The following is a 26,305-nucleotide window of genomic DNA, read 5'->3' as shown; positions in this document are numbered from 1 at the left end:
GCCCTATCATCGCCTTCACATTGGATACATGTCTAATTTGCAAGAATGATCGACCATGGGTCCTTGACACTGGGGCAGAATGTGACCAGAGGCTTGATGTACTGGATAGATGATGAGAATAGCTGTAATATACTGCAGGTCATCTTTTATAGTGTTATATCCAAAACGTCACTTCCATTCACTTGTGCGGACGGATGCATTGACAAGTCAATTAAATTGTTTGTATTTTCAAACGAGTAAGTAAAATTTAAGTTCATGTTAATGTGTTTGATACTCTATTTAAATCAACTTGAGGATAATATCAGGGGTGAAAGTAGCTTTAATTTCTTTTTGGAGAAATGTTTTATTTTTATTTTTTTGGTTGGGATGGTTTGGGGTAAAACCTTCAAACAACACTGATATGCATTAAAACTGCTTTTGGTATATACTGCATTTTTTTTTGACAATAAGTCGTACCAGACGGATAATGTACAATGGAAAGGAAATAAGTATTTATATAAGTCGCACTGGAGTAAAAGTCACATTTTTAGGAAGTTCGATTTATTTTTTTGATCAAAAACCAAGCAAAAACATAATTTACAGTAACAATAGTTAAATGGAGAAAAACAGGCTAAATAGGCAACTGCTAACAGTCAAGTGTGATTTATGTTTGTGTTTTGTTTTTTCTCTGACCACCGAGTTGTTGATTTTAGACGTGATAGACGTCCAAACAATTTTTACTGGGCATTTTTAAATAAAAAAAAATCTTACCTGATACCGATTACAGTAATACCTCATTTATCACGGTTAATGGGGTCCATTACTCACGGCAATACGTGGATGAGCGCGTTGTAGGGACAGTGTTTTTATGCTGTCTATTTAATATTACTTGGACTTTTAAATGGCAATTCCCAATTTAATTTCATATTTGTATTCGTGTCCTGATACTATAGGTGGTGAATCCGCAAAGTTAACTATTATCTGTTAACAAATGAAAGTGGTAGGATTTCAGGCTGGCCCTTGCATGTTTTCCCTGGGAGAACAGAATTTGAAAATAGCTGATTTAGACATTAAAACAATCTTTTGTGGGAGTTTTTTGTTTGTTTGGGGTTTTTTTTGATTCGTTTTCTTTTCTTTGAGAGCAATAAGAAAAGAAAATAGCCACCACAATTTTACCGAGCAGTAAAGCCCAGTTCACTCCACTGGACTAGAACAATAAACCCTTTATTTGCTTGTGTATCCACCGGAGGGTGTGTAGGGTGTGTACGCCAACTACATAAACAGTGAAATATCACCACTGGCAGAGTGCGGGTGGACATGCAAGCTCATTGGCATTGCCGTTGACAATTCTGGACGTCCAATCCACTTTGACTGGGAGAGTATTCGTCACAGCCCCTGCCAAATTATGAAAAAAGTACGACTTAGAATCCGGAAAATGCAGTAGTGCATATGAACGGCTAAAGAGTGTGAATTTTTCTGGCAGCAGTTTACAGAAGAATTTACAGTGGAATCCAAAATGACTTGAAAAGTCAGAATTTGAAGGCGCTCGCTTGAGGCTGCCGCTGCTCGCTTTAGTCGCCAATAAAAACGTAAGCGAATAGTGACAGTGTAGCGCAAACTCGGTGCCGTAGGAGTCACGCAAACTCCACACAATAGCATCTCCGAGATTCCGTGTGAAAGGCAAACGGCTCCGGCTGCTTCCCTCGCAGTGACAGTTTTCCGTGAGCCTTATTCCGCTCCTGCTGGAGGCACGGTGACATGCACCGGTCCGGTCCGTCTCACGCACAGAACAGGCGGACTCCCACGGGCGAATGAGTCATGCTGAGGGCCCCGGCAAAGAGGCAGCATGTCAGAGAAAAGCAGCGTGCCTCCATAAATTGCCCGTCTCGTGACAGTGCTTACTATACAGATCATATACAAACAACACGAGGTTAGTGTCAGTAGGACGTTAGATTCATGCCAAAATTCTTTTTTCTTAATGCGAAATACTGCATACTTCATACGCGTTCCAAGCAGTTTTTTTTGTACCGTAAAATACGCTTGTGCCGAGAAAAAAATCCAAGTTACGGACTCGCTTCTGGAGTCAATACTTTTCGTAAGTAGAGGTACGACTGTAATTCTAGTAATGTACAAAAGCAATGACTAAACGAATCAAAACTGTTTCTTCTAAAAGACCCAGGTTTCTCAAAACAAGCCAACATTTTATCAACCCTCATACAAAATAAGTTTTATTCGTAAAAAAGTAAACCGTAAAATATCTTGTACCTAGAAAATAATTCAAGTTACGGACCCACTTCTAGAAGCAATGAAGTTCGTAAGTAGAGGTACCACTGTATTTAGGTTAGGTTAGGTTAGGTTAGGTTAGGTTAGGTTAGGTTAGGTTAGGTTAGGTTCGGTTCGGTTCGGTTAGGTAACTTTATTCATCTCGTATTCGGGAAATTTCATTGTCACAGTAGCAAGAGGGTGAGAATACAGACACAGGAAAAGACATTATAGACATAAATAAATAAATAAATATATAAATAAATATATAAATAAATAAATCAATAAATAAATCAATAAATCAATAAATAAATAAATGAATAAATGAATAAATGAATAAATGAATAAATGAATAAATGAATAAATAAATAAATAAATAAATAAATAAATAAATAAATAAATAAATAAATAAATAAATAAATAAATAAATAAATAAATAAATAAATAAATAAATAAATAAATAAATAAATAAATAAATAAATAAATAAATAAATAAATATATATATAAATAAATTAATAAGTAATTAAATAAATAAAGGAATAAATCTAGAAATATAAAAATACATTAATAAATATATAAATAGATAAATAAATATAGAAATATACACATAGATCTACATGGATGAATGGAGAAAAGCAATGACCAAAACTAATGAAAACTGTTTCTTCGAAAAGATCCCAAGTTTCTCAAAAGAAGCCTACATTTATTTCATCAAGCCTTTCAGTTTATTTTTCTTCCACTCCAACCTCCCAATCTTGCAACACTCTTTGCACTGGCCGTCAAAACGAGCTTTCCGTGAATTTTTCCGTCCTCCTATTTGAAGCGGAACTGCAAAATTGCTGATTTCTGAGGTGCGAAAAGACATAAGACTGGCAGAACACGGCGTATGTGTAATGAGCTTCAAGCCAAGTGTGGAGCCTAGCATCGTTCCTTTTGTGATCTTTAGAGAGCGTAAAGGCATAACAACTGTGCGAATGCACATGCGGTAGGGACAAAATTCGCTCTTTGTGAGTTCTGTCTAAAAAGGACAGGCCAACAAGTACAGCCTGTGATGGTCCAAAATGCCTACAAGGCATTGTGGGAAAAGCTCACTTGCTAAAATTGCTGTGCCCCAAACAAAATGATCAAAGTGCAGGAAATTGACATCCTAGTACAAAGAATATTTTCAGTACCTCCATGTCTACTGAAAAAGAAAATGTACTTTCACTTAACGTATTAAATGTTCTAAATTTTCAAACTAATTATAAAGATTGGCGGCTTGAGTGGTTAGCACGTCGGCCTCACAGCTCTGGGGTCTTGGGTTCAAATCCAGGTCGGTCCACCTGTGTGGAGTTTGCATGTTCTCCCCGGGGCTGCGTGGGTTTTCTCCGGGTACTCCAGTTTCCTCCCACATTCCAAAGACATGCATTATAAACCAGTGGCCGTCCGTGGATTCTCTCGTAGCGCCTTCAACGAATCAATCCAACCCTCAAAAACTATTTTATGGCTATAAAACCTCTCCTGCAGCTACAGCTGCGACACATAAAAAATCATCAATAATAACCTCATACAATTGAAATATTATTTAGGAATATAGCCATATTTTACTCACCAAAAATCCCTTTTAACTGTACACAATATCCATCCTCCTTTCTTTCCTCCTTCTTTTCTATCGCCATCGAAGCTAATGCTGAAAGTCGAGGCTGTCCTGTCGTATTTCTGGCATACGTTTTTATTTGATTTAGTGCTGAAAATGTTCGTTCCCGATTGCGACAGGCTTGCTTGCTTTGGAGGTGTCCGACCTTTCTTAATGATGTCCAGCTTTTTTTTCTTGAAATGTCCGTCTTGAAAATGGCTTTTCCAGCAAATCTGCAACCGAATCCATTTGTTTCCCTCTGTCGGCCATTGTGGGTTGAGTTTGCTCACTGGCTGGCTCACTCTGGCTTTGGCCCGCCTACTCTATCACTAGCCAATCATAGTTGGTGAAAGCGATGACGTATCCCTACGACTGCGAGAAGGCAATGACGTATCCCTACGCCTGCAAGAAGGCCTGGTGTCACCAAATCGAATTCTGATTGGTTAAAGCAACAGTCTTATTGATGCTTGTTTAATGCAGCAGAGCCTGCAGAACTGATTGTGAAGGCCTTGAGGCAGATTTCTGACCCTGGCAACAAATAATGGCTGAAATGTGATTGCTTAAATGCTTCAATATGAAAACACACATCTGGAATCAGTGCAACCAAGGGGTAAAGCAACAAAGAAAGGAAGCTAACAGACAATTTGGAATGATTTAATAAGTATTGATGGACAAAATATAATATATGATTCAGATATTTCTTAGGCCAGCAGAGAAGGCTTTGAAGGCCCTGACGGCCCACCACTGTTATAAGCTCATTGGATACTCTAAATTGCCGCTAAGTCAGCTAGGATAGGCTGCAGCACCCCACGCGAACCTAGTGAGGATAAAGCGGTTCCGAAAATGAATGAATGAATTATGAAGGTGCTTAATGGTATGCTAAAATAGTTAACTGTGTGTATAGATTATTAAAATGTGGATAGACAGATTACTGAACTATCGCTTGGCAAAAAAATGTATCTAAACCTTTTTCTGTAGTTTACATTTCCCATGTTGTATTTTAGAGATGCTAACAATTTGCCACGTTAATTGTAGCCTTTAGGATGGCCATCAAATTATTGATTGTGTCTCAATGAAATAAATGGGTCTTTGCAGCAATCTGCCTGAGAAATTTATGGAACTCCTTGGGGGAGTTCGAACGTTCATTAATCATCAAGGGACCTTCAGTCAAATTCTGCAGGCATCTTGGAGAAAATAGACTTTCATTGGTCCGAGAGAGGAAAAAATACGTATTTAAGTCACACTTGAGTATTGGTCGCAGGGCTGGCAAAATGATATAGGAAAAAAAAGTGTGACTTATTGTCCGGAAAATACGCTACTTTTAGATCAATTAAAGAGGCTGTAAGGTCATTTTGACCATTTTCTTGTAAATACATGAAACCTGAAAATAAATGCTGAAAACAAATGACTTCTTAGTTAAAGGCTTAAACTCTTTGGGTTTGCTTTTTCAAGTTTAAAACAAAACGGCAGAACTGGATGCCCCGTGTCGTGTACGGTCTTTTGGTCGCCGTCTTTTGGTCGCCGGTCTTTTGGTCCCCGTCTTTTGGTTGCCGTCTTTTGGTCAAAAGACCGGCGACCAATCGACCGTGTACCGGCAGAACAACCCCACGGCCCAGATCAGAGCCCCTAGCGGGCCACTTCCCGGCTGTGGGCCGCAACCCTGACACCCCTGGTCTAACCAATAGGAAGTGAAGATGTAACGTGTCGGTTCTTAAAATAAAAGCAGTTCCAATCGATGGTGGTGGGCGAAGAAAAGAGTTTGTTGTTGCTCCCAGTCAGAAGTACAAAACGCTCGAATCTCAATCTATCGATTAAGGAACGGAGCCACACATCACTGCGAGTGCAAGGGCATTTCATTCCCCTGATGAAGCCCCCCCAGGGCGAGGATTTAAAGAGTACCACTGTAATCACTCTTTTTTTTTTCTTCCAAAAGAACAAGGTTATTTATAACACCTCTTGTTGCAGACTTAACACCCCCCTCGTGTCTTTGAGAGGACACTGGATCTTTGCCAAGTCACCGGCCGGCAAAACTCAGTCACACGACCATGTTCAGCTTTATCAGAAAGGTGGCTTGTTAGTGACGCAGTTCTTTGCAAAAGGATGAATCATTTTGTGCCATCTATCTCGTGTGTTTCCCCCCGTTATTGAGCTGCGGCGCACTTTTTGCGTTACGAAAATATCAAGGCACACCACCAGCTGGAAAATAGGTCTTCATTTGTGAGGCTCGGAGTCTTTATCTCCTCATTTTTCAGTAGCCATGTTGTCTAGTGAATTTTGAGATGCAGGAAAAGCGCGTGTTAAAGGGTACACGGTCGATTGGTCGCCGGTCTTTTGGTCGCCGATCTTTTGGTCGCCGGTGTTTTGGTTGCCCGGAAGGTAAGTGGTAATTACCATTTAAATCGTTGCTCAAATTCCCTAAATACAAACTGTGAATGACTATTTAGTCATACTTAATGCCCTAGTAATTATTAGGCTAAAAAAAGCTCCAAATTTCCCGGACTTTTATTGTTTTTTGTTGGAGAACTTGTTAAGACCCTGACTGACGTAGCTTCTTAAAGGGACAATGCATGTACATACAAACTCTTCTACACTCACACGTCGGCTCAGTGAAACTGATCATGGCCATTGTTGGCTTTTATTGATGCATAAACCATGTTGTTTTACCTTGTTTTGTCGCCGGTCTTTTGGTCGTCGGTCTTTTGGTCGCCGGTCTTTTGGTCGTCAGTCTTTTGGTCGCCGGTCTTTTGGTCGCCCGTTGTCGTGGTCAGGGCGACCAAAAGACCGCGACCAAGAGACCGCGACCAAAAGACCGGCGACCAAAAGACGGCGACCAAAAGACCGGCGACCAATCGACCGCACACGGATCTGTCAGTGCCCTAAAAAATTTTACATTTTTTTTTTTTTTACGCAATTTTTTTCTACTTGATTCCAATCCTCTGAAAAAGATGCGATTGGGCCCGTGTAAACTCCGATCCAATTTCGGATCGTGGGCATCGCTAAAAAATGATTGCCATTTTTCTTCACCTTAATACATTTCCCCGGTATTAAATTGGGACTCGATATTGTCAGATTGGGAAAATCAGGTGATTCCCACTCGGAAGCAAAAATAAAATGTGAACAAGATATGGCTATTCATTTTTTTATATTTTCATGTACTTGTGTATGTATGTATGCAATATGTGCAGCATGTACAGCATTAACCCTTTTTTAGGTCAGTGCCTTGATTTTCAAGGGGTGCTGGAGCCTATCCCAGCTGACTCCGGGCCAGAGGTGGGACAACCATCCATACTCACCCATACCTAGGGGTAATTTAGAGCAGGGGTGTCGGACTCCGTTTGGTTCGCGGGCCACATTCATGCCAATTAGATCTCATGTGGGCCGGACCATTTTAGATATAATATTTAGATTATTTTTTTTAAATGGATTAAAAGAACTGGATATTCAGTTTTTTATAGATCTAAAACAATGTTTATTTTAACTTTTTTTAATATATTTTTTTAGATTTTACAAAAGGATTTTTGAACTAAAAACACAGAAAAAAATGATTAAAAAATTACAATTATTGATTTAAAAGGGGGAAAATCAGGAAATTTAATATACATCTACACTCTTCATTTTAATTTGATCCCAAAACAGAAAGTCAGCACTGATGATCCGGCGGGCCAGATTTGGCCCCCGGGCCACCACTTTGACACCTGTGATTCAGAGTGTCCAATCAGCCTACCATGCATGTTTTTGGATTGTGGGAGGAAACCGGAGTACCCGGAAGAAACCCACGCAGGCCCAGGGAGAACATGCAAACTCCACACTGGTGGACCGACCTGGATTTGAACCCAGGACCCCAGACCTATGAGACCGATGCGCTAACCACTCGCTCCACCGGGCCACCCTGCCTTGATTTTATTCTCCATAATTGAATATTAATAGAAAAATAGTGCAGAAGGCCGATGTAGATAAAATAGAAACACATTCCAAAAATTCCGGCTGTTGTTTTGTTCTCTCAAGACTGCATTCAAGCTACTGTAGCCTATGACAGACAGACAATGAAATGACATAAACCCCCTTGGTGAGACGTTTTCAATAAAGTATGCAACAAGCTTTCAACGCCCCCTTGCGGTCGTGCTATAAATTGCACGTTTAAATCGCCTTCCTAATAATAAGGTGGGTGCTTTGGCCCTTTGAGGAGCTTCTTTTCATGCTGTGAGCGACCCAGACCGGCCAATTTATCAGCTCAATCTCCTCATTTAACTTGGAAATGTTCTATTTTCAAACCAAGTGGTTCAAAGTGTGCAATTCCAGCTCAGTAAATTGTTCAATTGGAGCTTCCTGAATAAACTATTTGATCTACAAATGTGGCCTACATGACCCTAAATACGATGTCTACTTTTGCGCTCTCAATTTAACCGTCGTATTGTCTGTATTACAGGGCTGCTCACGATGATGGACGTCCAATCATGTCGCTCTTCGGCTTGGAATTTCAATGAGCTTGTGGCTATTAGATGTCCAATTTATTGGAATTGGGAAGGTGGCCAGCCCTCCCACTTGAAATGGATTATTGCTGTCAATAGTAGCTGTGCGGTAAGTCAATATTCTTTTCAAAATGTATTTTTATGCATCATTACAAATTAATGTGAATGAGCCAAAAACAATAACATTAAAACAAATAACTACAAAAATACACACCCGTTATGACCGCCAAAAACACTAAAAATTTGATTCTTTTTTTTACCATTCACTGCAATTAAATTGAATATCTAGTGGCGGTTTATTTATTTTAACAATTTAGCTATAGTGGCTAATAGGTAAATCAATCAAAATTAGTAATATGATAAAGTGTCACAAACAAAAATCAATAACATTAAAACAAATATATAGAAAAATACACACCCATTATGACCGCCAATACCACTAAAACTTTGATTGATTGATTTTTTACCATTCACTGCAAATGAATTGAACATCGGCAGTTGATATATTTTTACAATTTAGCAATACTAGAGGCTAATAGCTAAATTAATATTTTTCAAAATATATTTTGATGCATAATTACTAATATAATAAGATATCACAAACAAAAATCAATAACATTAAAACAAATAACTACAAAAATACACACCCGTTATGACCGCCAAAAACACTAAAAATTAGATTCTTTTTTTACCATTCACTGCAATTAAATTGAACATCTAGTGGCGGTTGATTTATTTTAACCATTTAGCAATAGCGCCTAATAGGTAAATCAATATTTTTCAAAATTAGTAATATGATAAAGTGTCACAAACAAAAATCAATAACATTAAAACAAATAAATACAAAAATGCACACCCGTTATGACCGCCAATACCACTAAAACTTTGATTATTATTTTTTACCGTTCACTGGAAATTAATTGAACATCTAGTGGTGGTTGATATATTTTTACAATTTAGCAATACTAGAGGCTAATAGGTAAATTAATATTTTTCAAAATATATTTTTATGCATAATTACTAAAATGATAAAATAACACAAACAAAAATCAATAACATTAAAACAAATAACTCCAAAAATACACATCCGTTAGGACCGCCAATACCACTAAAACAATTATTTACAATTTAGCAATACTAGAGGCTAATAGGTAAATGTATATTTTTATAAATATATTTGTATGCATAATTACTAATATAATAAAATGTCACAAACAAAATTCCCTAACATTAAAACAAATAACTACAAAAACATACACACTGGTTATAAACCCCAATACCAGTAAAAAAAATGTATTTATTGCCATTTGCTGCCATTTGCTTCCAACCTCTCTCAGTCAAAGTGGATTGGACGTCCAGTGGCGTCAATGAAAGCCAATGATAGGGCACGATAAGAGTTCATTTATTTATATGTAATTATTTGGTAAAGTGTCCCAGATTTGTACTTCCTTACAGTAACTGCAATTGCCTTGGAAACTGACAATCTGATGGACAGCTTCCAGGCAACCACAGATCTTCACATACATAAAAATAATGAGCTGCAGAGACCACTGCAGCACTTATATAACATAAAAGGCAAGAATATATGATGTGCCATATCACGGTGGCCAAGACTAGAAAATATGTTGTCCTCATCCAAAGGAAGGAACTAAGGCGGTTCGCCCGATTTCCACGGTTCCTCGACCATTATCGAGATAATGCTCAACGAGAAGTCAACAAATTCGCTTATCTGGGGATGCATCAAGGCCATTTTACTGGATAATGTCCTCTGTCAATGACCTGCGGGCTTCCAGGTGCCATTAGAAGCATACTTTGCTAGTGTGTATTTTATAGCCACTGTTAATTTTATGGGCGCCCTGAAGTGGAAGTGTGCGCTGCAAGCAACGCTGCTACTCAAGATTTGCAATAGGCAACTCCCTAAGGCCCCTAGGAAAATCTGAGAAGCAGGGGCGGAAATTGGGGAGGGTCTTGGGGGATAAGGCTCCGGTTTTAGGGTGGTATGGGGGATGTGGTTGGGTGAATGGCAAGTATAAAATAAACCTAAGGTGGTGCAGACAAATAATTTTGTGTTACACACACACACAATACTTTCGAATCTGTATTTTATGAAGGGTGCCTCCAAATGAAAAGTCAATAGCCACCCTCCCCTAAAAACTGCTCTGGTGGGTGTTTGTAGCGCCCCAAGAGTGACAACTCTTTATAACTGCAGCTGTACCTCTACTTACAAAATTAATTTGTGCCAGAAGTGGTTTTGTAACTTGGATTTTTTGTAAGTAGAGACACATTTTACCTGTCAATTCCATCATTGGTTACACGGTCCTGAATAAACCGTGTGCGGTCGATTGGTCGCCGGTCTATTGGTCGCCGGTCTTTTGGTCGCCATCTTTTGGTCGCCCGACCGCAACAACGGGCGCACAAAAGACCGACGACCAAAAGACCGACGACCAAAAGAGAGGTGACAAAACAAGGTAAAACAACACGGTCTACGCATCAATAAAAGCCAACAATGGCCATCAGCAGTTTCACTGAGCCGATGTGTGAGTGTATAAGAGTTTGTATGTACATGCGTTGTCCCTTTAAGAAGCTACGTCAGTCAAGTCTTAACAAGTTCTCCAACAAAAAACAATAAAAGTCCGGGAAATTTGGAGCTTTTCTTTAGCCTAATAATTACTAGGGCATTAAGTATGACTAAATAGTAATTCGCAGTTTGTATTTAGGGAATTTGAGCAACGATTTAATTGGAAATTATCACTTACCTTCCGGGAGACCAAAAGACCGGCGACCAAAAGACCGGCGACCAAAAGACCGGCGACCAAAAGATCGGCAACCAATCGACCGTGTACCGAATAAACTACCAACAAAACACAAACATTTGGCGACAGCCCAATAAATACGTACTTACGCACGTAAACAAACTAGTTAACAACTTAAATTTATGAATCCAACGAACTTTCTTGGGGCTCAAAAAGAAAAAGAAAAGAATAAAGTTGCTGCTTTAAGTACTCTCGGAAAAAGTTACAAAACACAGTTGAAAACACAGACGATGAACACAAAAAGCATCGTGAAGATGTGCATCCCCTCCTAGCCAATGGGAGGCCAGCAAGGTGCTGGAACATATCATGGTCATTTCAAAATGAAATAAAGATAGTGTATTCATGTTTCAAGGGATTTTTGATATTTTGGGAGATTTTATTTTTTGTAATTTTACATTTTGGCTATTCGTAACCTGAATATTTTGTAAGTAGAGGCATACAAGTAAGGTACCACTGTGTAGGGAGGGGGGCTTTTACACCCATTGTACTCAGGCCCTGTACAAATGTGTTCCGCCACTGCTCAGAAGGTTTTCATCCAGTCATGGACTGAAAGCATGAACAGCTATATTAATCTTTTCACCTTTTTAGTTTTGTGTTATAAGGGCCATTAAATTGGCTTTTCCTTTACCGTTAGCAAGGTGATTAATCGGCACCAGTCGACTGAAAAAGAACAACAGTGCAATCGCTGGCTTTCAAAAGCCACGTTCTTGGCATTTCAAACAACAACTGTTGGTAATTAGAGCACTACATGAGCTCAGAATACTCAATTAAAATGGAAGTGAAATCTTTCTTATGTTAAGATGAGTATTGTGATTAAGATAGTAGGCTTGCCAGATGATGAGAAAAGATGTCTGCCAATTTTATTACAGGATTAAAAAGCAAATGTCAATACATATCCAGCATCTTTAACGGTAGGAAGTTTAATGATAGAGAATGAAGACCACCAACAATTTTTTTAACTTTTCTGTACAGCATTTGACCGTATTTTCTCGTTTATTTTTATTAGGCGTTTGTTGTTTGACTTATCAGATGTATATATTTATTTTCCAGGGTTGTATTATATTGTGTTTGAAACTATTGTTGCTGGAAAAAAATAGGGGCTTGCACTTCCACTCCCATCCAATAGTTGGCACCACCTAGCTGTCATGCCTTGTAATCTGCCAAAATAGCTGAGGAGTGTGCTGATTGGGCTCAAATCGAGCTGTGAATACTGATTTAAATCGTATCGCCAGCTATGAGCCTACAAGCCACTGCAGTGGCACATACGAGTGCCCCGACATACGAGCAATTTGAGATACGAGTAAAATTTTGAGCAAATATTTATCTTGAGATACGAGACACATTTTGATATACGAGCAGACAGCGGACGCGAGAGGCTGCTCATACGAACATTATGGCCACTGTCTCTTGCCTCATTTTGGGAATATTTTGAAGGGAATACAAAAGCAAACGGTACTCGGACGTTTGGTTGCCGGACGTTTGGTCGCACGGACGTTTGGTCGCCCGGACATTTGGTCGCCCGGACGTTTGACAACATGACAGAGTTTACTGTTGAAACCAGCTCTCAAAATTATATTCATGAGAGAGAGTTTAATATCTAAATATCTACTTTTGAAACCAGCTCTCAAAATTATGTGCGACCAAACGTCCGGGCGACCATACGTCCGGCAACCAAACGTCCGGCGACCAAACGTCCAGCGACCAAACGTCCGAAAGCAAACAACCCTCAATAGGTTGCATCTGAAAGTCAAGGTGGAGGCGGGGCAAAAAGAGCCCACCCAGGAGAAGAAAAGTGTAAAATTAGATTAAACTTATTTTTGAGTGTGTCTGCATCGTAATCCAAGTTCATTTAAATTTGTTTATGTTATGTTACGAGCGCGTTGCCGTGCAATCCCCCCCCCCCCAGGGTCTCTCTCCCCTCCGCAAAATCCGTCTAATTTTAGTATACTATTAAACACATTTCAGTACTATTAAACCACCAGTTATTTGTTACTTTGTTAATAGATGGCAAATTAGAACAAATAAAAATGTTTTTCCAATCCAATATCCTGTTTTGGGTGTTTTTTCAGAGGGTTGGAATGAGATAGTTTGTTTTTAGTTCATTTCTATGGGAAACGTTCATTTGAGTTACCAGTAAATCGACATACGAGCTCAGTCCCGGAACAAATGAAGCTTGTATCTCGAGGTACCACTTTGTGTCCTTTTCAGTGATCCGAGCTTTTATTCAAAGGTCAAATTCCAACATATTTCATTCAAATTTTCACCCCAATTTATTCCAAACGTGCGATCCACCAACTGATTCCAAGACAAGCGTTCGAATCACTTTCTGCAAAATTCGAACTGGACGAATGCGGCGAGCAACATTCCACTCCATCCTCTTGATTTAGGGATTAAACTGGCCGATCCCTCGCCAGCGGCCCTTTTTCCTGAAATGACTTTGGTTGCCCCGCGCCCTTAGCACTCGAAAACGCTGTGCATTAACCCCCATGGCACTTGATCGATAAATCTTTATGAAACGCACATACCCACACCTAAGCGGGCAAACAGGAAGTCTTACCTTCCTCCATTAAAACTATTAACAGTCCGCCAAGATCGATCAGTCAACCCTGACTCACCTTGTCTTCATCTTCACCCTGATTTCAAAGTGTATCTGTTAAAAGATAACGTGCGGCCAATCACATCATGTTTCACTCGCAACCAGGCAATGGGGTCCGACGCATAAACTGCGAGATGAAAATGTCCTCGCCTATTCAAGATTTGACCTTTTTAGTAAGAGGAGTGTTGGTTACGAGGGAACTGGAACGAATCCAACGGCCGGTTCAGCGGGCAGCGCTCAGCATCCGTCTTTTCCCTGGCAGCGCCATTAATAACGGGAGGCGATCGTCCTCTTTGCGCGGTGGGAAATGTAGTCATCTGTAGCCCAGTGCCACGGCCATTTAACTACCGCTAATTGGTATGGACGGCGGGAGCCCTTCAGTGTGCGGCTCGGAAAATGGCGGGATGTGGGGAAAAGACAAGGAGAGTACAGACGGGGGGGGGACAGATCAATGAATGTGTCCCAGTGGACTGACACAGACAAAGGGCCACTTGTAAGCCTGCAAAATTCCAAATAGACTTTAGAAATATGCACAAGAGCAGTTGACAGGTACAAGAAATTCTCTGTCAATCCATGCTTTGCGAAAAGATGGACAACGACAACATGGCTGGCCAGACAAATGCCTCCTCCAAGACGCGTCTATTTACTACGCTTGACAAGCTAATGTAAGGCAGTATTGGAGACGGATGTCCTATCGGCAGTCTTTATGACTGGCGGTGAGTAATGGAGGTCCCGTTCATAGAAGTATGGACATACTAAACTAAGGGGTTGCAGTGAGAATGGCTGAAAAAGCATTTTTTTTTGTTATAAAATCTCAATACGAAAGGTTTGTATTGCCACATATTTGGCGAGCATTTGCCTAGCATAATAGCAATTATTTATTATTATTATGTTCTGTGTATATATATATATATATATATATATATATATATATATATATATATATATATATATATTTATATATATATATATATATATATATATATATATATTTATATATATATATATATATATATATATATATATATATATATATTTTATATATATATATATATATATATATATATATATATATTTATATATATATATATATATATATATACATACATACAGTGGTACCTCGTGGTACGACATGCTCGTGGTACGATGAAAATTTCGATCGAAAAATTCGCTCGCGATACGATCAAAATTTGGAGATGCGACCAAGCCAGGTGGCCATGACATGAGAGGCTGTTTATCATTGTAGCGCACTGTCTTTTTTTGCCACATCTCTTTTGTGTATAACTACTGAATCTATGAGGACTGAACGATTTATTCAGACGAGTTTCGACCAGGAAACGCACCCCGCGCATGCTCGGGCAAAAAGAGGGCTTTCTGGGTAATGAAATATACTCGTGCACACAACACCCATAGGCAATGGCACCCTTTCTCAGAATAAAACGTCATTACCCACAATTAATACGTGGGTAGGTTGTTATTCCTTCCTTAGCCTGTTAGCTCCCGCGATCGCGCATTCAAGACTACTTCTCGTTGGCAAGTGGTCGTGCGTTATCCTATTGTGAGGACATCTGTGTGCATCATTTTCAGAAATTTTGAAGGGAGTACAACAGCAAACAGCCCATCGATAGTGAACGTGAGGGTGGAGGCGTGGCAAACCGCTAACCCGGAAAACGAAGGTAAAAAAAGTTTAAAACAAAATTAGAATTCAGTTTTGTGTAAAGTTACATTAACCGTATGTTTGAGTGTCTGTATATATTAATCCAAGTTCATTTAAATTTGTTTGTTCGGTTAAGAGTGCGTTGTCGTGGAAATATTTTTTTTCAGCAATACTTATTTATTCAACTATTCATATATATATATATATATATATATATATATATATATATATATATATATATATATATATATATATATATATATATATATATATATATATATTATATATTCATTTATTTATTAACTTATTTATTTATGTCTAAATGTCTTTTCCTGTGTCTGTATTCTCACCCTCTTGCTACTGTGGCAATGAAATTTCCCGAATACGGGATGAATATGGTAATCTAATCTAATCTAATTATTATTATAACATTTTTTCTCATTTGAAGGAGGAGGGGAAGATTGAAAATGTTAAATTATGTGTGGATTTTGCTTGAAGGACATCCAGTGGTATGAAAAAGGGGCCTTTTTTTCCACAAATTGTTTGCATAATTGTGACAGTGACAGTGACAGTGGTCTAAGGTCAAAAACTGTATCCCCTATGGTTCCTAGTGTTAAGATGAAATTTCCCGAACGATCTTTTTGACACTATGACTCGCCCCGCCCACCCCCGCTTTGAATAAAATACCCTTTGCGTGTACGTAGACTTCAGATTAGATGTCTTCATTTTTGAATATTTATTTATTTACGGGCGACCCCCGGTGCGAGCCTACGTAAGAGGCTCATTGTGTTGCAAACAGCCGGCCTTGTTTAACGCCAGGGACAAGGTCGTTTAAGTGATAATGAAGTCGTCTCATTAACGTAATGAGACACATTTTTAATGAAGGTGATTTGGGGGGGAATGTGTTGCGCACAATGGGGAAAACATGCGAGCTGACAGATAAAGTGAACGTGCGATATGTTTACAGAAAACAATAATCCTCTAAACTTGTATTGAGCTTCGCTTAAGTGAGAGATCAGTTCAGTGAGCATCAGAAGATGAACCCTGCATGTTTGTTTGGCCTTTTTTGTACTGGGAAATAAAAATTCCAAACTAGTCCTACTACCAAAGATGCTAATTGGGCCCATTTACTCTTGTAGAATTGTTTTAATTCAGCCACATTGGAGAGTTGTCATGTATTGACAGCCTCTTTGGAGATGGGTTCCTTTAATAGTGTTAATAATAACATTTGTGTCGGATTAAGTAGCGCTTTATATATATATATATATATATATATATATATATATATATATATATATATATATATATATATATATATATATATATATATGTATGTATATATATGTATGTATGTGTATATATATGTATGTATGTGTATATATATATATATATATATATATATATATATATATATATATATATATATATATATATATATGTATATATATATGTATGTATGTGTATATATATATTTAAATTTTGTATTTATTTATTTAGTAGTCAAATAAAAAGTGGAAAAATATGGAGTACTACTTTTGATCTTGTTTTTCTTTCATTAGAAAGCAAAATCAGTAAATATTTCATTTATTTATTTACTTTGAAAAACAAAAGGGGACAAAACATTTTCAGTTTGTTTTTACTGTCTTTCCTTCAATAAAAAAACATCATTTAAATGTTTAGCAAATGGGAAATATTTAGTGTTTTTTTTCTCTTTATAAGAAAACTTTATAAGAAATTTATATTTTTATCTATAATAACTTAATTTGTATAGCTTTTCCCCACTTTTACAGAAAAAATATTTTTACAAATGTAAAACCAAAAGATAATAAAAACTGAAAATGTTTTGTCCCCTTTTGTTTTTCAAAGTAAATAAATAAATGAAATATTTACTGATTTAGCTTTCTAATGAAAGAAAAACTAGATTAAAAGTAGTACTCCATATTTTTCCACTTTTTATTTGACTACTAAATAAATAAATAAATTATATATATATATATATATATATATATATATATATATATATATATATATATATATATATATATATGGTGTTGACCTACTATAGTATCCACAGTTGCCAGGTAAGTGTACAAAAAAAACAACAACAAAAAATTACATCAACTGTCAAAACTAGCCTATGCTATTAGCTCAGTGGTCAGCACGTCTGACTGTCACAACGACATAGTTAGCTATATCCTTACCATGAATTCAATTTGGGTTTTTTTAATTTAATTCATCAGTTTTATCGCGTCGTCTTGATTTGATCAGTGAAAAGAATACATTTTTCTTTAAATAAGATTTGCTGCAACTAACTAAGAACTTCAATGATGGGTGTCAAACTCATTTTCGCCACATCATAGCAACAATTTCATTCAGATATTGATTATAATTATGCAATGTTATTATAATTATACCTACTGCAGAGGCGGTCCTAGCTCATTTTCCCCGCTGGGCGGACTACTCGGAGTCCCCCAAATCACCACTCGTTGTTTGTTTTCTTTTTAATCAGGTTCAAGACACCAAATACACGGAGGTTATTGTCCCTAATGCTGTGTTAGCGGCGTAAATGAGCGGCGCCGTGTGTATAAACGCGTCATTGCTTATTCAGTGGTGCTAAAAAGCTCGGCCAACAGTGTTTTTCATTGTGCATACGCTGTTATGCGTCTCACTGGCGTGGCTTCCGTGTGTTTGACCAGCACGGATGGGCACGGACTGGTGAACACACAACCACCAGGGTACATTTAAAGGGGGATTGCCGCCATACAGGGAGGGATTAGAAGCTCAGACCAAAGCTGCTCTGGCAGAAGCCCAGAATTAGTATTCAGCAGGCTAGAGGTGCACAAATGTGTATGTGTATGTGTGTATGTGTCAACCCTGAGGGGAACACTTCCTGGTCACAGTCTGTGGATGAAAGTGATTGCCAGAGGAGGACAACCTACAGCTGAAGCGCAGATATTGGGGGAATGCATGACATTCCGGGCAGCTGCTTTGGCCCACTTGGCCTCTATGTCAAATATACCGTACCTCCGAGCTCTGATAATATAATAGCCTGTACGTGATTGATGGGCCCACCTTGACACGTACAATCGCTACACCAAGACCGATGAACATTAATTGCACCAAAGTCAATTTGAGTTATCGCCTTCATCTTTGAGGGGGAAAAAGGCTCGCATTGGTAGGAAGAGTTGGCCCAGAAATTAAGATTTTTTTTTAATACTTCCTGTTTTAAATGCCTCTTATTCTATTCATCCTTGATTATTCCAGCTGATTTTGGATGAAGGTCGATCACAGGTTGCCGGGATACTTTGGAGGAGACATATGACCGTTTACACTTGTATTTGCTAAACTGGATTCGATCCTGGATTCTGAAAGTCAACTGGTGAATCATGTTGTGGCAGGTTTATACCTGTGAAGAGGCTCGAAAGTGGCTTATTTCCTTTGGAAATTCTCTTACAATCCAACATCTTTTATATATTTTTGTTACATCCAATGACCACCAGATGGTAGCCTACACTAACATTTCCAATGACACATTCCCTTCAAACTGATGGATCACGTTGAGTCCTCATAAGGAAAAAAAATGTAATAAAACATACATACCAGAAAGGATCAATCTTGCTATAGTTGTTTAATATTTTCTTTGTGCATTGGAAAGTATAATGCAAATTACAATAAATGTTTCTTGTCTTTTTAGAACATGAAATACATTAGTAATATTATTCTTTTGTTAGGCTTCTGATTTTGAATTATTCATAGTTAGGACGGCCATACGCTCTGCTTAATGTAGGACAGTCCTTTATTTCACCTTCATTGAACTCCTTGTTTTTTTGCATTCATTCATTTTCTGAACTGTTTTATCCTCTCAAGGGTTGCGGGGGGGTGCTGGAGGCCATCCCAGCTGACTTCAGGCCAGAGGCGGGGGACACCCCGAATCGGTGCCCAGCCAATCGAAGGGCACAAGGAGACGGACAACCATATACACTCATACCCATACTTAAAGGTAATTTAGAGTGACCAATCAGCCTGCCATGCATATTTTGGGAATGTGGGATGAAACCGGAGTACCCACAGAAAACCCACACAGGCCCGGGGAGAACATGCAAGCTCCGCACAGATTCAAACTCGACGCACTAACCACTCAGTCGCCGAGGACGAAGTATCCGTCGACCAAGTGTCCGTCGATGAAACGTCCGGGCACCATGTGGGATGATACCGGAGTACCCGGAGAAAACCCACAAAGGCCCAGGGAGAACATGCAAGCTCCACATAGATTCAAACTCAACACGCTAACAACTCAGTCGCCGGGGACGAAGTGTTCGTCGACCAAGTGTCCGTCGACCAAGTCTCCGTCGACCAAGTGTCCGTCGACCAAGTGTCCGTCGACCAAGTGTCCGTCGACAAAACGTCCGGGTACCATGTGGGATGATACCGGAGTGCCCGGAGAAAACCTACACAATCCCGGGGAGAACATGCAAGGTCCACACAGATTCAAACTCAACACGCTAACAACTCAGTCGCCAGGGACAAAGTGTCCGTCGATCAAGTGTCCGTCGACGAAACGTCCGGGTACCATGTGGGATGAAACTGGAGTACCCGGAGAAAACCCACACATGCCCGAGGAGAACATGCAAGCTCCACACAGATTCAAACTCGATGCGCTACCCGACCAAGTGTCCATCGACGAAACGTCCGGGTACCATGTGGGATGAAACCGGAGTACCCGGAGAAAACCCACACAGGCCCGGGGAGAACATGCAAGCTCCTCACAGATTCAAACTCAACGCGCTAACCACTCAGTCGCCCATTTAACTTAATAACTTGATTAAAAAAATAAAAAATAAAAACATGAAAGACATTGGACTTGGTGTTCTAGCAGGAATATGCAACAAAAGAGCGCAATGGGCCATGTGACCATGCAACAGGAAGGCCAGCACCCTTAGGCCTTTCTTTGACTGCTGTTTACCAGATGTCACCTGATTTTTTTATTTTTTTTCCGTTCGGTGTGGGTAAGAGGAAGGGGGGGTCACAGTGTACTTATTTACTTTCACCTGGAAGTGACTCAGCTCAACAGTCAATAAAAAAGGGTCAACACAAAAGCAGAGGTGCCTCCCAAGTGCATTGTTTGACACACAAAAGCAATGTTAGGCTTAAATTAGAAGTAACAACAAACAGGATATTGGCCTCTTTTGTTGCACGGTGGGGTGAGAAGGGAGGTCTCTCGGGATAAGCTAGAGCGGTGTCGGGTGAACGCGACAGGCAGGTGTTCGTGAGCTACAACGCTTTTGACTCACACGGGGGAAAGCCACGAAGGGAACACTGCGACAAATACTAGTCGGATAATCAGATTTAGCCTGAATATTACATCAGTAAGGTCTGGGACTCACGAGTGATACATTTGCCAGATGAGTTCTGCCCTCTGTGGACAAGGTACACATGAGTACCCACCCGTTCACCAGCTTGATCTGATTTTCACATCCCGTTTTTTTTTTTTATATTCAGGTCTGGTGATGAACTGCTCCCGCATGGAGACCTGGTGGAAGTACTTTCTAACCCAATTGAATGAACGTCCTACTCTAATCAAAATGGTATGGGCCGCTAGCGCCATCAATGGCAGCAAGTAAGTTCACTTTTTGGACCAAAAATAAACTGGTCCAGCCCCACATGAGATCTACCGTATTTTCTCACATATTGACCGCCTCTGCATATAAGCCGCACCCTTAAACTTGCCTTAAAATCGTTGAATTTTACAATTTCTCGCGTATAAGCCGCCCGATGGTTCGCAATTTTCACCTCCATATTCATGGTTTTAATAGGGAGTACAAATGTGTTACTTTGAAGGGAAAATCTTAAGAAAAATCATCGCACGTGGTATTTTGGAGATATTGTATGAATCGAAAGGATCGTCTGCTGGATTGCACATTCCGATAAAAGTATGCGTTTTGGATGTTTGGTTTAAAGACTGGTTAAGTTTCCAAATAAGAGTTTTAACCCTGAGTTAGGAGTTTTTAAATTTGCGTTCAAACCAAGGTCTGTGTTCCAAAGTAGGCATTCGAACTTCAGTAATACCTCAATTATCGTGGTTAATGTGGACCAGACATGGCCACGATAATCAAAAAAACGCAAAGTAAGGTCACCCCTATTAAAAAAAATAACAATAATAATAATTTTCTTCAGTGCTCAGTCCTAGTAGCAAGAGTGGCTTCTGGGTACCAGTTTCAGCATCGATTTTCACATTTTTCTGAACTTCTTCAGCGCTGATTCCTAGTAGCGAGTTTCAGTTTGGATTTGCACATTTTTATGAACTTAAAAAAAAGAGCAAAACATTTTTTTATAATTCCCCAGAAAAAAATCTCCGATGTAGTGAAACCGTGAAAGTTGAAGCGCAAAATGGCAAGGTAACACTGTATAGTGACAGTTTAAAGGGTTTTAAATCGAAATTGGGCTTTAAAACAAGAGTTTGGGATTCGATGTTGGGTTTCAAACTTTTAGGCTAGCATTTAGGAGGAATATTCCTAAACAACAGAGCACCGTTGCTTCTAATCCAGCACAATTGAAATCACAACAGGACTAGCTTTCCTCTCAACTCAGCCAGAAAGCCATTCACATTCACACCTGTTTTCATCTCACCCTTCCTTGTGTAATGGCCCTCACATATCCATGTCAGAAAAAAACAGTAATCCATCCATTTTGCTAGCCTAATGGCAAGGCGTGTGGCTTTAATGACATCATATTTTTCTTTTCCCTGCCATTTGCACACAGACCTCACAGTAGCTCATTATATGCTATAATAGATTGCAGTGACAAAATCTGCATGGTAGGAACAAACCACTCACTCTTCAAAATGAGCACGTCTTGGCTTGTTAAGTCAATCAAAACGTCATGATGTGGAAAGAAATATTTTCACCCCATGACAATTTCGTTGAACCCGAAAAGACTTCTTTGCGTACTGTAACCAATATTTCAAAATACCTGTAGTAACGCAAGGTGCACATGGTATGTAAACTGCAGATGGATCAAAAGCTCGGTTGCCAGTTTGGGTAAACAAGCATGCTACACAAGCCTGGACGTGTGTCAGCGAGGGAAATTAGCATGCTTCCTTCATCGCAAAGTGCCGCCTCCTGGTGTGTTTTAAAGGAAAAAAAAGCTTCAGTGTCGTGACAAAATGGCCTCTTTGTGTGAGGAGTGACTGTCAGTATGTCTCTGGAACAAATGGAAAAGTAGTTTACCTCATTTTTGACATACTCTTTGATAGGTTTATTATTAATACACTTTAATCAAAAACACGGAGACATCATTAACATACTCTGGCTACAACTTGGAAGGAAAATCACTCCCGATTCGCCTTCATCCAGGATGATTCTGAAGAAACGGGATCCTCCTCTGTCAATTTAGTCAGCGCATAATCAAAACATTTAAGCTAATCTGATTCAAACAATTGCATAAGCTAACCGAATAACACCATTAAGGTCAAAAAAACAACTGCTCATATTAGATCGGAAACCAAAACAACTGCGTAAGAATTTGGACGAATAAGCATAATACCTTCTTTACAAGGTAAACAGAGTGACCATATTTTTAAACAATAATGCGATTATCGCCATCTGCCGGAATCCAAGTCAAAGCAATTCAAGAGTCCCTTGTAGATCTTCATTGCCAAATCAGATCAACAGTCTCGGCCTGGAACATGATGTCCTGTTCAGTCAATAGTCCTGAAAACAATTAACTGGCCTCGAAAGCAGCTGTGGGGGGAAAGTGTCGAGCTTACTCGGTCCCAACATAAAGCACAAATTAATTTATAGCTTCATTACCTATTAAAATGCTTAATGAACATATAGTAACATCCCAGAATAAACCCAACACTCTTACAATAAAAATTAAACTGTCATTAAAAAAATAATGACAAATCAATGCGCTAACAATCCTTGAAGTACCACAATCACCTCAAATGGGAACGTTACTGTATTCGAAAGACTAAGCCACAACCCATAGTACGTTTCTTTGTACAATAAACCAAAAAAATCACATTTCAATGTTGGACAGGAAGCCAGAGTCATTACAGGAAGGTGGGCTTTTTCCATCTATTTTATTTTATTGCTGTGGCAGCCAGCGGTTTGGTTGGGGGTTTTTTTGTAGGGTATTTTTTTTTAAGAAATTCCATCGTGTTATCAAAATTAACTGTATTTTTTGTAGGAAATCGCTGACGCAGGAACACTGCCGATGTCAGCCTTTTTGGGGTTTTTTTCCGTGCGACTAAATTGTGAGCTGAGTGGATTGAGCACATAGGACGCGCCGCAGCTGCTTAGTATTATCTTGTTTTGATAACAACATTTGACTTCAGACTGCTTTGACCAAATGACAAATGACATATTCTCAATGAAGCGTTGTTAACAACGACATTCGTACGGAAACAACAAGGCGTCGTTGGCCCTGGTGTGGCAAAAATGGACCAGTAAAATTTTTGTTCATTCAACGTTTGCCCTTCCCAGTCAAAATTGATTCATACATCAACTCTGCTTTCATCTTTAACAAATAAAAGATTGAGCTTACACACTAATTCATTCACTCGTCTATTAGGATCCGACAGCCGTTTCTGGCCACCATAAAAAAATTTAACTCTATACGAAGCATGGTTTGGAGAAATGTAGCGAGAGAATCTTAACATACACACACCACACATCCATAAATCATGATTGACAAGGATTATAGATGAGTTAATTTTGCGTAACATCTTTATCATTTTGGGTAACTTACCGGTCACTTCCTATAAACATTGGATCATTTACTATTGGTTTTGTGGGGGATTTCTGCCCTGTCACTTTCTGCTGAATTATTTTAGGTATTTTAAGGTTCCTAGTTATCTCAAAAAATTGATGGGGCCACTTTGGCTTAAGAAATTGAGCAAAGAGCAGTAGTGCACACACAACCCACAAAATTTTGGTTTTATGGAACCCGTGTCCCAAAAAATAAAAGTATTTGATTTTGTAAGTACAGTATGAATAAGTGACAAAGGGACTGTCAGGCAGAACAACTCCGTGGGCCAGATCGCACCCTCAGGCGGGCCGTTTTCGGGCCGCGGGCAGTACGTTTGACACCCTGGAGTAAAGAGACATAGGATTATAGTAATTAGCCCTCTGTCGTGTTTTGTGGTTGTGTTTTGAGTTCAAATTTGCAGATGATTACGTTTTTACGGTTATGCTTCAACACGCATCCTTCAATTAACTCCAAACTACCAGTGTAGGCTGGCTGATCCCTTCAAAAAAAATTAATTTATTGAGATTACGTCAACGATCTGGAATACTGTGGTATGCCACAGGAACCTTTTTAGCAACAGGCTGTCGAAAAGCCTCTTAGCTCCACCAGAGGAGCACCGAGGGACCGATTGGGCTGACTAGGAGGAGGAGGAGCTCTCCGTAGCAAAGCAAATGTCAGTGAAAAGAAATTTGCCAGGTTAATTATGTGGCAAGTGACTCATTTTATTAAACAAAACAAAAAAGAAAAGAAAAAAGACAAATGGCCTGGGTATTAAAAAAAGAAATTAACAGCCCAGCGAACAAAAACAAGTACAAATTGATCCATTGACTCATTCTCCACTCCCAGCCTGAATGGATTGACGTATATCACCATCACTACCAGCCATGAGTTTGGATTTATTACCGTATTTTCTCGCATATTAGCCGCCTCCGCGTATAAGATTGCCTTAAAATTATTGAATTTTACAATTTCTCTCGAATAAGACGCACCCCTGATTCACAATTTTCACCTTCATATTCATGGTTTTAGTAGGGAGTACAAATGTGTTATTTTAAAGGGAAAATCTTAAGAAAAATCATCGCACGTGGTATTTCTGAGATTCTGTACTAATCGAAAGGATCATCTGCTGGATTGGACTTTCCTAAAGGATGTTGCCTGCACGTAGACGAGTTCAAAAAGGAGGTCAGGTGAGCAGTACAACCTGGTAGTGTGTCCGTAGATATGTAGTTTGTCATCCCTAGGTAAGATAGCGGAGCCCTGAGCGAGCAATGGCGGGCACAAGTGAGTTTTTTCACCTTTTATGCAAGATATGGTTTATTTTTTTGTTGAATTTCATTCATAGACGTCACAATTTATTTGGTTAAGCGATTTATTTGTTTATCTTTTCTCTATTTTGAAATAAATGACCGTATCGGCCGCATTGCCTTGCGTTATGGTATTTGGTCCTTGCCACCCTGCAGTTTCGTGCATGTCAAGTCTAATTTGTGCGCATATAAGCCGTACCCTTGGTTCAGTTATCAAATTTTGGTACACGGTCGATTGGTCGCCGGTCTTTTGGTCGCCGATCTTTTGGTCGCCAGTCTTTTAGTTGCCCGGAAGGTTATTGATAATTACCATTTAAATCGTTGCTCAAATTCCCTAAATACAAACTACGAATTACTATTTAGTCAAACTTAATGCCCTAGTATTTATTAGGCTAAAGAAAAGCTCCAAATTTCCCAGACTTTTATTGTTTTTTTGTTGGAGAACTTGTTAAGACCCTGACTGACGTAGCTTCTTAAAGGGACAACGCATGTACATACAAACTCTATACACTCACACATCGGCTCAGTGAAATTGCTCATGGCCATTGTTGGCTTTTATTGATGCATAGACCGTGTTGTTTTACCTTGTTTTGTCGCAGGTCTTTTGGTTGCCCGGACCGCGACAACAGGCGACCAAAAGACCGTGACCAAAAGACCGGCGACCAATCGACCACAGACGCAATTTTTGGAGGTACAAATACAGCGTATATGCGAGAAAATACAGCATATATTTGTTTTTTGTTTCAATACTTTTTCTGTTCAGGATGTCAGAGAATTGCAATCTATCCAAGGGGGGGGAATCAGCTTCACTACTACATCTACCACTGCTCCCGAGTATATAACAGAACACATAATAAG

General features: G+C 39.2%; 1 long non-coding RNA gene across 1 annotated transcript in view; it reads left to right on the top strand.

Moving 5' to 3' along the window:
• Positions 1–8,484, top strand: part of LOC144082453 (uncharacterized) — a 60,965-nt gene extending 52,481 nt beyond the window's left edge. Inside the window, exon 5 of the long non-coding RNA XR_013303254.1 lies at positions 8,284–8,484. This is a non-coding gene — a long non-coding RNA (uncharacterized LOC144082453). The remainder of the gene's footprint in view (positions 1–8,283) is intronic.
• The last annotated feature ends 17,821 nt before the right edge of the window (positions 8,485–26,305 follow it).

This window comes from Stigmatopora argus, chromosome 1 (assembly GCF_051989625.1).
Source record: "Stigmatopora argus isolate UIUO_Sarg chromosome 1, RoL_Sarg_1.0, whole genome shotgun sequence".
Classification (NCBI taxonomy): domain Eukaryota; kingdom Metazoa; phylum Chordata; class Actinopteri; order Syngnathiformes; family Syngnathidae; genus Stigmatopora; species Stigmatopora argus.
Note: the sequence above shows the minus strand (reverse complement) of the source record. Positions and strands in the feature narration are given on the sequence as shown.